The sequence below is a fragment of the Artibeus jamaicensis genome, unplaced genomic scaffold (genome assembly GCF_021234435.1).
Source record: "Artibeus jamaicensis isolate MK-2021 breed Jamaican fruit bat unplaced genomic scaffold, CSHL_Jam_final contig_1417, whole genome shotgun sequence".
Classification (NCBI taxonomy): domain Eukaryota; kingdom Metazoa; phylum Chordata; class Mammalia; order Chiroptera; family Phyllostomidae; genus Artibeus; species Artibeus jamaicensis.
Window position 1 is genome coordinate 555,923 of NW_026521282.1, and position 13,265 is coordinate 569,187.

The window sequence follows — 13,265 nt, forward strand, 5'->3', positions numbered from 1 at the left end:
CAGTCCTAAACTGTTGGCTCTGTCCTTCATACTTTTCCTGTAGAAACCCCAGTTAAGGCTCTGGCCTAAATTTTTTTTTTTTTGTTTCTCACCTCCTGACCACTGTGGAGCTTCCCCATGTGGCCCTGCATGGTGTGTCTCTGGGACCTTCTGTCTGTAGGACCTTCCATCTCTAGGACCCACGAGTGTAATAAACTTTGTTTCCTGGAGCCTGTGCTCCATCTCATCTTGTGGCTGCACCTGACTGGTCATGGCACAAAAGAATGCAAAACACCAACCTGTATCCTTCTCTTTGTTTGCCCCAAGAATAAGACTATTAAATTTATGCCCATTGTTTCTTCACATATTTCTAGCAAATTGTGCTTTCTTTGCTTCAGTGAAATACTGCTCAGTTCATAGAGATTCATTACAGTGACTTCTTTATTGTAGAGTGCCTTCCTTATTGACATAAAATGATACTTTGGCGGTACCATTTAATATTCTTTTAATTCTCCTTTGAAAGACACTAATATTACTTTTCTCATGAGTTTAGGAAGGAGACTGCTAAGAGCAGACACATCTCTGAAGAGTTCGGCCAGTGCAGAGGCTGTTCAAATTAACCGGCACGGCTAAGGGACAAACCAGCGATCCTTGGGTTGGGGTGGTGGACTCACGGTGTATAGGTAGGCCAAGCATTGTCTTCAGTAACTGGTTTAGGCGAAATCATCCCATTTTGGAAATGAGTGATTATGTGAAAAGAAACATCTGATATCTATGCCAAAATGCTTGATGAGAAAGCCTAGCATACGCAGACACATAGAGCATCAACATTCTGAAGAGTGACAGTGAGCATTAAATCCATGAACACAGAGAACTGTAAGAAAGCCAAGTATCTGTGGAGCATTTCCAAAATGAAATGAAAATGTCCAAAACTGTGAGGACACAGAAATAACAATTCAGAGAGTGAAATCAGGGATGGAGGGAGAAGAGGTGGGAGAAAGTTTGAGTGGGATGATTTCCTTATCTTTCAATAAAATTGCTCTTATCTGTAGGTACTGTCTAATGTTGCTTAATCAACTAATAAAGATTTAAATATGTTATTTAAGGTTTAAATAAGACCACTAGAAAATCTCAAAGTAATCATATAAACAAAAGTGTGGAGGGGCAGTCCTGGCTGGTGTAGCTCAGTGGATTGATTGCTGTTCTGAGAACCAAAGGGTCACTGGTTAGATTCCCCGTCAGGACACAAGCCTGGGTTGCAGGCCAGGTTCCCCAGTACGGGGTGCATCAGAGGCAACCACACACTGATGTTCCTCTCCCTCTTTTTCTCTGTCCCTTCTGCTCTGTCTAAAAATAAATAAATAAAATCTTTTTAAAAAAGTGTGGAGGGACAAAGGGCAGGGAAGGAGGGGAAGTGGCAAGGAGAATGAGCCTGCCAATTTCCTAGTTTTTAATTTAATTTTATATATTTTTAATATTTTATTTATTATTTAGATAGAGGAGAAGGGAGGGAAAAAGAGAGGGAGAGAAACATTGATTGGTTGCCTGTCGCATGCCCACAAGACCTGGCCTGCAACCCGGACAAGTGCCCTGACTGGGGACCTTTCAGTTTGCAGGCCAGCACTCAACCCACTGAGCCACACTAGCCAGGGCTAATATCCTAGTCTTTTAAAGTAGAAAGTTCATCACTGGGCCTGCCCCAGGCCTGTTTGTCCTCAGATCCATTCCTCACCTGCAGGATGGGGCCTTGCTACCTGCCTTTCCCAGCCCCTGATTCTGCTGGTTTCAGACTGGGATTGACAGTGAGAGTTGGTACAAGAGAAAGACAGTGGGGGAGGGGAAGAGAGAGGGCATTGCCTCTCTCCCTCTCTGCCCAAAGGGCAACAGCTGTAATTCCTACTGAGAGGCCCTTTATCATTCTAGGTCTCCTCCCTGTGTGCCTCCAACCTAGAGGCAGCAGCAACTCCCTGCTCATGCATGATCCCCTAGCTGCCTCACTACCCCCATCAACCTCCCAGTAGTCCTAAGTGCCCCTTTCCTGGTATTCAGTGCCCTTAGTTGAAATGTTTCCTCTTTTCCTAGGAGGACCTTAATGGATAAAATAGCCATTTTGTGGCCATGAGAAGGAACCCTCCATGCTGGGTATCTTGGCAGAGGAGAGTGATGAATAAAGCACTGATCATATACACAGGTCCAGCAGAAGGAAGGCCTGCTGGAGTATGTTTGGTAGGGTAATAATATGAGTGTCATAATTTATAGCTTTAATTTGAACATTTCACCTAAAATGTCATATGGTGTGCTTGAGCGTGATATTGTTACGTTACAGAATTACATGCTTATGATTTTGTAATAAAAAGGGGGTGTTATTTGTGCCAGCCCTTGTATATTAAGCCAGAAAGTATACTCAAGAAATTCAAAAAAATAGAAAAGAAACAATACAGAATGCATTCTTAGAGTAGAATGTTAACAACAAAAATGGAAAAGAAAACAAAAATCTACTTTTAGAATTTAGAACTTCCTTTTACAAATCTTTGGTAACAAAAAGTCAAAGAAAAATTCAGAATATCTAGAAAACAGGAGTGATGAGAACAGAAATAACTAGTTGGAACACAGAGAAACAAGAGAACTAGTAAATAAATCCTGAAATTGGTTCTTTGAGAACCCCAAAACAAGACAAGAAGATAAAATAGTAGCCAACATAAGCAAAGGAAAAAAATAACACAAAATTCCCCAATCTGGGAAACAACGACAGATAGAGATGAAATCTATAATCTCCCAAGACCTCACACAAGCACCCTTAAGCCCCCCAGGGTCACAAACAAGTTATGATCAAGGCAACAGAAAAAGTAGTTATGGTAGGGGGTAAATGCAGACAAATGTACCTGAACAATAATAAAATAATTTTTAAGTAGTTATGGCAGGGGATCCCTTAACCACAGAGGATGTTCTCATAAAGAGACCCCCAATGCCTGGTTGAACTACTGCCACTGTTTCAAATGTCACCTTCAGACCCAACCAGTCCAGGAGCAGAAAGGCTGTGGCTTCCCAGAATCCCCTGGAGGATTTGCCTGAACTTCTCATTGGCCAGAACTAGGTCACCAGTCACCACAGTTCGCCACAGCAGGATTTCTTCCTGAATCACACAAGAAAACAGTGGGAGCCAGCATATAACCAGGGCTCTACTGATGAAGCAGAAGGGGGATCTGCCCCGTACTATGTGGTGTCTAGGTCTCTTCAGGACTTGATTCAGTCTCTATGATCATTTATCTTTTTCGGAACCAGAGCTGCACTATTTTCATCAATGTCATTTCAGAGTATCTTTGGTACCTGGTAAGGCAAGTCTTCCCTTGAGTCAACATATTCTTGGCCCATCTTGTGTATTTTTATTCTGTTGAACCTTAGAAACAATCATATTGTCAAGTTCCATGATGCTCAGGTAGGGAGAAAACAGTTGTCATTTATCCGGCCCCTTCAACCCCCAATATGCTTTTGTTCTCTCTTTCCCTACTCTCCCACCTCTCCCTCAATGACTGTTTTTTTCATCTTTATACGGGTGGGATGTAAATGTTAACTCTGACTATGTAAAAGTAAAGTGTAACTGTTACCAAGTTGTCAAAGATATGTTACTATTGAAAGGTAATGAACAAGAGGTTTGAGTGTGTTATTTAAACTTACAAAGAACTAAAGAGAGTGCGAATATAAAATATGATGTGTCATGTGTCCCCAGACCACTCTCAGGAAAACCCAGGCCTGCTGAGTTAACCCTGCACTACACACAAGGGGAAGAGAGCTATGTCCCATCTGTAATAGAAACTTATCCCTTCATGTAAGTGCATAGGTTGGCTCTAAAAGTTGAAAACCAAAGGCAAAAATTAACATTATGATGTTCATGTAAATATTTTATAATGCCAAATCAAGTAGAGGTGTGCCAGGATTACATTTCGTTTTCATAAGTCTAATTTGATAATGCCCAGGCCATTTGAAGAGAGAGTATCTTTAACATCGAGGCCCAATGGTTTCTCTTTTCTTACACACCACCAGTTGGTAAAAATTATAATATATTTTACTTTGCTTCTTATTTTGATCATAGCTTCCTTGTCCAGGTCTTTTTCCCCTGCTGTTTTTAATTTTTCCCTTATTTCTTATACTGTTGGGTTAGCCAATAAATCTGTATGGTTTTTTCTGTAAAACAAAAGACACTTTTTTCATTTTCACCCTAACTTTGTTGATTTTTATATTTTGAGTATGTCATCTATCTCCCCCTATTGACTTCTAGTGGGTAGAGGCCAGCGGTGCTGCTAAACATCCTCTAATGCAATGAGGATGTTTAGCAAAGAATTATTTGCTAAGTAGCAAATAATTATTTGGCCAAAATGTCAATAGTACTGCAAAAATTATTTTTTGCATTTTAGCTGTGCTTTTACCTTTCTTGAAATAATAAAGCATAATATGTCAAAAATGCTGTGCATCTTCTTCCATCCTCAATATTAAAATGGCTGTACAAAAATTCACCAATTTTGGTAAGTTTGTTTCAAAGCATGCTATGACAGTTGTCACAAGTTTTGATCTGTTCTTTCATTTGGGCTATGTTTCTTTATCTCCTCATTTTAGCAGCCTCCCTGTATTTGTTTGTATGTAACAGGTAGAGCTGCTATGACTCCCTGTCCACGTAGTGTGACCTACAATAGTAGGTGTCCAGTGAGGTCCAATGGCACAGCCTCCCCTATCACACAAACTGGGTACTCAAGGGGCACCCTTCATGTGGGCTGAGTATACTCTCCTCTTGTAGTTGAGCCTTGATTACTGTTGGCAGGTCAATGAGAGGGATGTACCCAGGCCAGTCACCTGCAAAGACTGGCTGTGACCATTGACCACCAACCTTCACCCCCCATGGAGGATCAGCTGTGCAGGGGCAGGGTGCTGATGCTCCCAGGTCTATAACTGCCCACTGGGTGCACAGGCTCTGGGGTTTCTGGGGTGGTGCAGGCCAGGGTCAGTCTCCATCTGTGTTCTGCCCCAGGGCCACTCTGCCTGGGCTATAAAGCAATCTGAGAAGGCTGCTAATTGTTCTGGGCTTGGAGATTCCCAGGCAAAGCCAAGCTGTGAATCCAGGCTGGCTGCTGCTAGTGCCAGGCCTCGGGCCACTTAGCAAGAGGTATGGGGGCTGGGGACTCACTGAGGCCAGCTGTTGCTTGTTTGAAATGATTTAGGAAGTTACAAAGCATAAGCCAAGACCAACCATCCATATTGAAAAGTCTCTGTTAACAGTTTGGGTGGGCCCATAAATTGGGTGGGACAGAGTTTCAGGGGATCTCCAGGGCTGGTCAGACAATGTTAGCCAGGTTGATGGAGTCTCAGATATGGCACCTTCCCTCCTTCTCTGTGGTTCTGTGGGGAAGGAGCTCAGGAAAGGGATAATGGCCTCTGTCTGCCTTTTTGTCTGGGAAAAAGCTGTCTCACTGGTCTCACCTTAATGCTAGACACTTCAGTTCTCCCAATATGCCACTGGTGCCTTTCCAGCTACTACCCTGGTGCTGGAGCTCAGAGGAAGTGAGTCTGAGGAAGTCCATGTGTGGGTCCTTTAGGAGGAACTGCTTGGGGCTTCAGCAGTTTCTTTCCCCAACTCAGTCCCTGCTGATTTTTGCAGCCAGAGGTTATGGAGACTTATCTTCCTGGCACTGGAACACTGGACTGTGGGGCCTGGTGTGGGGCTGGGACTTCTCGCTCCTGAGATATTCCTCCTGAATTTTTGTCCACCATATGTAGGTGTGGGACCAGCCCATTCCATATTTCCACCCCTCGTACCAGTCTGGATGGATGTGGTTTCATTAATTCTGCTATTGTCAGACTTCCATTCAACTTGCTTTCTGACAGCTCTGAGTGATGGTTGTTCTATAATTTAGTTGTAATTTTGATGTGGTTGTGTGAGGAGGCAAGCCATGTTTACCTATGCTGTCATCTTGACAAAAATTCCACGCTCAGACTTTTTAAAAAAATTCTTGGAGTCCTCTCTGCCAGAGCCTGCCATTCTTCTACTCCGATCTGGATCAATTGCCAGTCAGGCCTTCTGCCCAGTTGGCATTCCTGTTATTTCCTGTCACTGGTCTCCTGGATTAGATCCACTGTTTTGTGGATCCCACATCTTCCTTTCTCTTGGCTTACACCTTATTTTGCTGGAGAACATCCTCAAGTCGCTTCCTAAGAATCTATATTTGAGAGGTAAATTTTCTTAGTTGTTGCATATTTAAAAATATTTTTATTCCATTGTCACACTTGATGGGTATTTTGGCTGGCGTAGAATTCTAAAGTGGAAGTCATTAACATATTTTTTAAAAATATTTGTTTATTTTAGACAGAGGGGAAGGGAGGGAGAAACAGAGGAAGAGGAACATCAATGTGTGGTTGCCTCTTGTGCTCCCTCCACTGCCAACTCGGCCCACAACCCAGGCATGTGCCTTGACCGGGAATCAAACCAGCGACCCTTTGGTTCCCAGGCTGGTGCTCAATCTACTGAGCTACACCAGCCAGGGCTGGAAGTCATTGTGATATTATCTTTTAAAAAATCGTTGGTCTGTCGTCTTTTATCAAGATGATAAAAGTATTGTTATGAAGTCTGATGCTATTTATCTTGATTTCTATTCATTTTTCTGGGTTTTATCTCTGAAGAACTCTTATTAATTGCTTTCTGGACTTCTTACATCATATTTATTTATTTTTTAAAAATATGTTTTATTGATTATGCCATTACAGTTGTCCCATTTCCGTCCATTCCCCTCCAACCTGCACACCCCCTCCCCCATTCCTCCCCTTAAGTTCATGTCCATGTGTCACAAGTTCTTTAGCTTCTACATTTCCCATACTATGCTTGCCCTCCCCCTGTCTATTTTCTACCTACTGTCTATGCTACTTATTCTCTGTACCTTCTCCCCCCTCCCCTCCTCCCACTCCCCTGTTGCTAACCCTCTAAGTGATCTCCATTTCTGAGGCTCTGCTCCTGATCTAGCTGTCAGCTTAGTTAGCTTTTGTTTTAGGTGTGGCTGTTAATAACTGAATTGGCTGTCCTTTCACTGTTCATATTTATTATCTTCTTTTTCTTAGATAAGTCCCTTTAACATTTCATATAATAAGGGCTTGGAGATGATGAACTCCTTCGACTTGACTTTATCTGGGAAGTGTTTTATCTGCCTTTCATTCTAAATGAAAGCTTTGCTGGATAGAGCAATCTTGAATGGAGGTCCTTGCCTTTCATGACTTGGAATACTTCTTTCCAGCTCCTTCTTACCTGTAAGGTCTCTTTTGAGAAATCAGCTGACAGTCTGATGGGAACTCCTTTGTAGGTGACTGTCCCCTTAGCTCTTGCTGCTTCTAGAATTCTCTCCTTCATTTTAATCTTGGCTAATGTACTTACAATGTGCCTTGGTGTGTTCCTCTTTGGGTCCAACTTCTTTGGGACTCTCTGAGCTTCCTGGATTTCCTGGAAGTCTGTTTCCTTTGCTAGATTGGGGAAGTTCTCCTTTATTATTTGTTCAAATAAGTTTTCCACTTGTTGAATTCTTGTTTCTTCATTCTTTTCTGTTTGGTTGTTTCTTTCTTCCTTCTGCTCCACTCCATTGATTTGAGTCCCAGTTTCCTTTCCATCCCTATTGGTTCCCTGTGTATTTTCCTTCATTTCAGTCAGTGTAGCTTTCATTTTTTCCATCTAATTTGTGACTAAAATCAACCAGTTCTATGAGCATCCTGATCACCAGTGTTTTGAACTGTGCATTTGATACGTTGGCTATCTCTTGGTCGCTTAGAAGTATTGGCTATGGGGCTTTGAGCTGTTCTTCTGCTTGAGCCATAGTGTTTTGGTCTGTTCTCGCCTGTTACTTATGAGGGGCGGAAGCTTAGGTGTTCACTGGGGTGGGTCAATTCAGTTGCTGGATTGTGACTGGGGGTGGGGTCAGAGAGAGAGAAGTGGTATTTGTTCCGCTCTCTCTCAGATTTCGGTCACCTCTGTCACTTCCCACAAGCAAATTAAGCCCCTCTGGTGCTGGTTCCCAGGTGGGTGGACTTGTGTATGTCCTAGGACCCTGTGGGTCTCTCCAACAAACTCTCCTGTGAGGCTGGGAGTCTCTCACGGCACCTCAGCCCATGAAAGTTTTTCCAATTGGTGCTTTTAGGCTTTATTTTACAGTTCCGGGGCCCTGGGTTGCGTGGTCTGTCTCACTGTCCATTTTTTCACCTGGTTTATCTGTGTGTGAATGTGTGACCATGGTCAGCCAGCTGCCTTGTGCCCTCACTGGGTCTGCCTGTTGCCACCCCACGCCTGGGATCTGCCAACTGCTGCCTGTGTGCCTGGGTCAGTCTGTCAGCCACCGCTTTTCCCTGCTGTAACCCCTCTCCACTGACCACCAACTCCACCCTTCTTACCGGTCTGGCTGAATGGTTCATTATTCTCTGACTTCCATACGGTTCAATTTTCTGTCTGTTTTGGTTGTATTTTTGTTCCTAAATCTTTGTTGTCTTTAAATTTGGTTGTGTGAGGAGGTACAGTATTTCCACCTATGCCTCCATCTTGGCCGGAAGACCCTTAGATCACTTTAAAAAGTCCTAATATTTTCTCTCATATTTTTCTCATATTATTGTTTAGTTCTGTTTTTTGGGAAACTTCTTTAGTTTTACATTTTAGTATTTCTATTAAAATTTGAATTTCAATAGCTTCCCATAATTCTTTCCTGTTCTCTACTCTTTTTACATAATATTCTGTTCTTGTCCTGTGGCTGCATTATTTTCTGTTAGTTCTCTGAAGAAGCTAATTAAATTTAAAATTTTCCATATGTTGCCTGTGTTTTCTGGTATTCCTCAAAGTTCATTTTTCCCCTATAGGTTATATGGGACTACTTTTAATATCGAAGGCCTTATCCAGATTTCTGATGATCCTTAGTGATTAGTTTATATTTAATAAAGAAGGGCTGGGTATCTATTGTGGATTTAATCTGCTTTAGGGCCAATAGGTTACTTTTTTTTTTTGCTTTGACTGTTCTGTGTAGGGCAGGTAGCTGAGGAACAGAGTTCACATCCCACAAATGCTAGGATGAGGAGAAAATTGTTCAGGGGTTGCCAACATCCATGCTGGAAGCCCTAACTCTCTACAGACATTTCATTCAATTTCTTTAGAGAACCGTCAGGTATTTTTGCTGCAGGCCTGCACCAGCTGCCAGTTCAGCTGTCTGTTGGGGGAGAGGAGGTTCCAACTGATGTAGTCATTCTGTATTGGGCCTTCAATCAATTGCCAAGTGTTCAGTCCCTTTTAATTCTATTGCCTTCTACCATATGCCTGTTGATTCTGAGCCTACTCTCTGGTGTTATATCTGGCAAACTGGCTCCCACCTCCTCAGTAGTTTCCTTCTCAAATATTCTAGGCTGGATTTTTTCCTGCTTATTTTATTCATTAACTAATTCCCATCTGCTTTTGAAAATATGTTGAAATCTGTCCATTAAGGATGACCTTCCATGCTCACTGCATTATGTTCATTTTGATGGGTTCATTCCTTTCTGTTCCTCAATACTTTTCTTGTAGTGAGCTAGTCAGTGTAAAGAAGTAAAACCCTGGGTGTACGTCTGTGTGTGTGTGCACTGCTCAGGAGTGCAAGCATGATATACCAGAATCAATTCATTCTCATCTATCTTCCTATCTCTAATAAATGTATTTAAGGATATTATTTTTTCTAGATGATCTCTTTGTCCACAAAGCATAGGTTTTACTATGTAGGACTCTCACTGTTGGTCGTTTCTGAAGAGTTTATATTAGTTTTTGTTTCTTCTTTAACCAAAAAGTTACTTTGAAGCCTATTTTAAAACTTCCAAATGAAGAGGGGGTTTTTTTGTGTTGTTTTGTTTTGTTTTACTTTCATCCATTCTTTGGTTCCTAAGTTTTAATTTTCTTGTATTGTTGCCAGAAACTGAACTGCAAGATTTCTACATTTCAGATATTACTGAGATTGTTTTTACTTTTTTGAGCCCACCTGAAGATTCTTTTTCACTCTAACAAGTTTACATCACTGTATAGTGACTACAGACATTTATTTCATAATAAGAAAAATACAACCATATTTATTTACCTTAAGGTGAGGCAGGTAGGGAAGAGAGAGGAAAGCACATTCAGGAGTGATTTCTCCAAATAAAGCTCAGAACTCGTGTCCAAAATGACACAGACACCACCTTCTAAATGGCGGAGCTTTTCCTTTTGCAGGGACAAGCAGAGGGGGAGCAGTGATCACAGCAGTACTCCTGTCGATTCCTTCTCTAGTCCCACTTTCTGTTTCCATTCTTGGCTATCAGATGGCATTCTGGGAACCAGGAATTATTACTATCCCCTGTAAGTTATTCATAGAGTTGAAAGTTATACCTATAAGCAAAGAAGAGAAATATGAGGAGTAGCTGTTCACCTTGTGGGGCAGGAAGATGGGATCAAACCATGCAAACCATGCAAACCTATGGGAAGGAATCTTTCTTGTCCCCAGATAATTTCTTCATAAATGAACCATTATTTCTTCACTTAAAAATTAGGGGAAAATTATTATAAGAAAGTATGTAAGACTAGTCCTTGAAAATTAAATAGAGGAGCCCAAGAGATGTGTTTTGTCTTTCATTTTCTCCTTTAACTCTAATCTTTCCCCTTTCGAGATACACATAAAAGCTCCACCACCATTAAGGTATTGATTTATCCTGTTAAACTGATTCTGCCTTTATTCTTTTGGGTTCTAAGGTATCAGGTCATTTTTTTTTAGCGCAACAATATTGTGCTTGATACTGCAGGTACAGGGAGAGGAGGAGAAAACAGCAAATTAAAAAAAAACAATAAGATTGGAAGGCAGGCTCAAGCTGACACTGTGCATGTTCCTTCATAGTACAAATAACAAATTTATAACTATTAAATAAAGTCATAGTAAACATGGCATTTCTGGTTTCCATGTACTTATTCTGCCTTTTTCTTTCTGATTTTAGGTAGGTTTGCTTGGACTTCTTAAAAAAATATTTATTTATTTATTCATTCATTCATTCATTCATTCGTTTTAGAGAGAGCAAAATGGAGGGAGAAAAACATCGATGTAAGAGATAAACATGGATTGGGTGCCTTCTGTCCACACTCCAATTGGGGACTGATCATGCATCTTAGGCATATGCCCTGACCAGGAATCAAACCAGCAACCTTTTGATTTGTGGAATGATGCCCACCCAACCAAATGAGTCAAACTCTCCAGGACTGCTTGGATTTTTTAAACAATTGGCTTGGTCTGATTGTAGGTGATGCCAATGTAGTGATCAGTCTGGGTCTGGTACTTCTCATAGACAATTGGAACACTGAAAATGAGCAATTCAGCAAGAATCAGAAGGGTGATTTCCTTGAAAACAGCACCAATATAGGTCATCAGCCACATGAGGACAGCTAGTTTCAAGGAGTTAGTCAGATCTTCTACCAGAAAGAGAATAATGAGTTTCCGGGTCCTGTTGATGTGCACCATGGCAGCATTCACATAATTATGAAAAGTTTCTGAGAAGGGAGTAATATCTACACCCAAGTAGGCTTTGAATGGATGGCCTTCTTCTGACTTTCATACAGCCTGGATGACAGACTCGTAGACCCTGAAGCTGATGACGATAGAGAGAAAAGCCAGGATGGGGTAAGAAACACCACTGATGACACTGAAAGCTGCCAGTGAAAGCAGCACCATCAGCCTGGTGCCAAACACAAACCCAGTCTTCCTCACATTTCACCAGAAAATCAGATCATGCACTTGATAGTGTTATATTGAGACAGATGTAACACAGTATGGATTTCAGTGGACCTCTGTTGGTAGCCCTATGGCCCCAGCCAGTAGTAAACACCAAAACCCTCTCAGATGTGACCAGTAAGGGTGGGTCCTGGCTGGGTCTCCAGGCCAGGTTCCAGGTAGGACCTGAAATTTTTATTTATCCTCAACCAAAGATATTTTTTTCATTGTTTTTTTTTTTAAAGAGAGGAAGAGGTAGAGGATGGGAAAGAGAGAAACGTCGATGCCAGAGAGAAGCATCAATTAGTTACCTCCAATATGCTTCCAGACTGACCAGGGATCATACGTGCCAGACTGGGGACTGAACCCTCAACCCAGGTATGTATCCTCACTGGGAATCAAACCTGCAACCCTTCAGTTCTGGAACAATGCTCCAACAAACTGAACCACACTGGCCAGGGCCTTGGGTTGTTGTTGTTTTTTTTTCTTGAGGGGCATAAATCATAAGCAACTTTAGGAAATATTCTGTAGTGTTTGAAACAAATTTGGGGGGTTGTGTGTGCATGTGGTATCATTAGGGATGTTCTAAACTTCTGGGATGTGTGTTATAGTCTTCTCATTTTCCATTGTCATGTTGGATTTGCTCTCCTAAAAAAAATACACAGTTTCACCCTGGCTGGTGTGCTTCAGTAGATTGAATGCTGGCCTTCGAACCAAAGGGTCACTGATTCCATTCCCAGTCCAGGTCACATGCCTGGGTTGCAGGCCAGGTCCCCAATAGGAGGTGCATGAGAGGCAACCACACATTGATGTTTCTCTCCGTCTTTCTCCCTCCCTTCCCCTCTCTAAAAATAAATAAATAAGATCTTTTTAAAAAAGGGAAAGCTCATTTAAAAAGCATATAATTTCTATCAGTTCAAGAGAGTTTTTGACAGATGGAGTGGAAGTTTGCACTCTATCTGCCATATCCATAAAGTCTTTGTGGTTATTGGTTTTCTGTCCATTGCTATCTCTATGACATTTTCCTGGTTTTTATCTTCTACAGCCCTATTTTTAAGGGGAGCTATTTAAACAATGTTATAATTCCAATTTTAATATTTTAATATATTTTTATACTCACCTGAGGACATTTTTTTTCATTGTTTTTAGAAAGAGAGGAAGGACAGAGAGAGAGAGAGAAAACGATTAGGTATGTACCCTGACTGGGGATGGAACTTTTGACCCTTTGCTCCATGGAACAACGCTCCAACCTACTGAGCCACACAGGCCAGGGCTAGTCCTATTTTTTTTTAAATGACTCATGTTTAGTATAAGGTCGTGAGGTTTTTTTTTAAAAAGATTTTATTTATTTACTTTTTAGAGAGAGGGGAAAGGAGGGAAAAAGAGAGGGAGAGAAATATCAATGTGCAAGAGATATATAGATTGGGTGCCTTTCACACGCCTCCAACTAGGGACCTGGCCTCAACCCAGGCATGTGCCCTGACCAGTAATCAAACTGGTGACCTTTTAGTTCGCAGGCCATGCTCAACC

General features: G+C 41.6%; 1 pseudogene; it reads right to left on the reverse strand.

The window, feature by feature from the left end:
• Positions 1-11,240: 11,240 nt before the first annotated feature.
• Positions 11,241-12,079, reverse strand: LOC119053241 (reticulon-3-like; annotated as a pseudogene).
• Between the last annotated feature and the right edge of the window lie 1,186 nt (positions 12,080-13,265).